This window comes from Vombatus ursinus, unplaced genomic scaffold (genome assembly GCF_900497805.2).
Source record: "Vombatus ursinus unplaced genomic scaffold, bare-nosed wombat genome assembly UNPS02014884.1, whole genome shotgun sequence".
NCBI classification, from domain to species: domain Eukaryota; kingdom Metazoa; phylum Chordata; class Mammalia; order Diprotodontia; family Vombatidae; genus Vombatus; species Vombatus ursinus.
Genome location: NW_020954662.1, coordinates 5,547,461 through 5,550,109, shown reverse-complemented (window position 1 = coordinate 5,550,109; position 2,649 = coordinate 5,547,461).

Below are 2,649 nucleotides of genomic sequence, written 5' to 3'. Positions count from 1 at the left end.
TAATTAAGGGGATTGGGCTAGGTGGCCTCTTAAGATTTCCTTAGATCTAAGACCATAACCTCTCTCGAAGGTCACTTCCAGATCTAGAAGCTACGACTCTGGACTGAATTGCGCCTCCCTCTGGAGCCGCTGGGGACTTCCAGCTGGGCCCAGGGCCTGGGGGAATTTTGCCAAAGACGTCTAGGGGCGGGGGAGAGTGCAGTGTCTCGGATCAGCGCTAAGATTTCACTTTCCCTGTCTCTCCACTGTCCGGAGTAAGCCCAGCACACCCGAGAGTCTTACTTGGGGGAAGGGCCAGTGAATATAGGGCAAAGGACTGAGTGCGTCAACAGGGCGAAGGAACCCTGGGTACCCCAATCTCTCTCAGTATTCGCTTTTCTTCTGTCCTTAGGTACAAACAGGTATACCCTTAGAACCAGAGGTACAGACAGATTTTATTCTCTTCCCCGGTATCTCTTTAGTTCCCTAGTTTAGGGAGAGGAGTGGCGAAAATTTCACAGAGTTGGACCTCAGAGGTCCTCTAGGTGTCCCTCCCCGCCCCCATACATCCATTTCTTGGATTGGGTCATTTTCAGTGGAATTTTCAGTGCAGGTTTAGGGGAGTTTGGGCTGGCTGGCCGGGAAAGCAGAGTCATCCGAAGCATGGGGAGGTCGAGGGCCACGGATTCAGCTTAGGCTTGCTGCCTCCCTGCCTTGTTTGGGTCTCTTGGGCGCCCTGCGCCTTTCAGATGACCCCGAGGAGGTTTCAGGAGCAGAGTTTTGCTGGGCTGGGAGCGGGGCTTGGAGGGGAGGGGAGGGAGCGGTACAGATATGAAATGCTGAGTTTGCAAAAAGAGTTTGCAGGTGAGAAAAAAGGAAGGAAGAGTATGCAAAAGCTTTGGCCTGATCAGCTCTAGGTATTGGCGGAGCCAGGCTGAAGGAGGACCTTCTTCCGGCCTGGGGAGATGGAAGAAGGGGACAAAGTTTGGAGGCTGGGTTCATTTTATTGTATCTTGCCTCCAGGGTAGAGCCCTAGATCCGCTGGATGGAGCGGGGGGGGGGGGGGGGGACAAAAGGCCAGCAGCCCTGGCGTCCTGTCCCGCTGGGAGGGCGTTTCCCCCACCCCCAGTCTCCACTCCCCAGATTTCTTCCTGAATAGAGGACTTCCGGTCACTCTGCTCTCCTGGACCAAGAGTTCGAGGACCCCTCCCTCCCTACTACGGCTCCATCTCTGCACTCACCTCAAATCAGGATTCAGTCCCTTAGTCCTGGAAAGTTTTGGGCAGTCCCACCTTCACCCTTCGCATCCTTGACCAGGTCCCTCGCCACCTCACCACCAGCCTTGTCCCCGACTCCTGGTCCCCGATATTCACTAGGCCTGACTCGCTGATCGGTGGCCACTGACTGACTGTAACCTCAGCCCGGAGAGATGCGCCCACCTGCTGAGGGCATGATGGCAGGAGCCTGCAGAGAAGGTTTGGGCTGGGCAGCTCGATTTAGGTAGGACTGGAGATTTCTGTGTGCGGATTGGGGAGGGGGAAGAATTAAGGGGAGAAGTTCGAAGAGGGCTCCTGGCAAAAGAGAAAGAGACTCGCCTATTCAAAAACTGGCCCAAAATACAAGTATTACGCCCCCACTCCCTACCCCTCCTGGAAGCTATATCAGGTGGCACTGTGGGACTCGGGGAAGGCCCTGGCAGATGAGGTGGCGACACCGTCCAGAAGACAGTACAGAAATTCCTCCCCAAATCGCTTCCCTTTTTAATTCTCTTAATTTCTTGACCTGAGCGGCCGACGCCCCTGAAAAAGGAGGAAAGGCGATCGAGCGAGAGAATGAGATTGGTAGACAACTGGACGCCTTTTCCCTCTACTTTAATGGGAAAAGGGGGAGTGTAGGGAAGGGGCCAGAGGGACAGCACCAAGACACCCAGAAAGCAAGAAGGAGAGGAGGGGAGAAATGAGCATTCCTTTGGGCTGGTGGTGAGCGCCGTCCCGCCGCTTCTTTGGGGTGGGGTGGGGGGAATCCGCTGTGGATCTAGTCCATTCATCAAAGATACTGGGACAAAGTTTGGCTATGTTCTGCAGACCCCTCAATGCCCCCGCTTTTTCTCCTCTACCCCCGCCACGTTCGCCCCAAATTTTAATGAGCAGTTCTGTTTCTCCTGCTGATCAGGCCGAACCGCGGATTTTAAAATACAGATATATTCATTGTAAATTTCTTTTCGCTATTGGCCCTTCGGTCCCTTCCGCCGGGCCCCCTTTCCTCCTCATGAATAAAAGAAAAGTCAGAGCCTATCAGATCCCAGTCACCACTGCTTCTCTCCTCCTCCTCCTCCTCCTCCTCCTCCTCCTCCTCCTTCCTCCTCCAAGAAGTAAAGTACTTTAAACAACTTACGTAGAGGATCACTCTCCCTCTACCCTCTCTATTCCCTTTCTCTCCAAAAGTCTTCCTATATAACCTCCCTTCTCCTCCCACCCACACCCCCCAAGCCAACTAGACACCTTCCTCCTCCTTCAATCACCCCTTCTTGGAAGGGAAAGGATTGTGTGTGCGCGTGTTGGGGGGGGTGTCAGAAAAAGAAGGCGTAGGGGAGAAAGGAGAGGAGAGAGAGGGGGGAGAGGGAAGAAGGGAGGGACGGAGGGAGGGAGACAGAGAGAAGAGAAGAGAAGA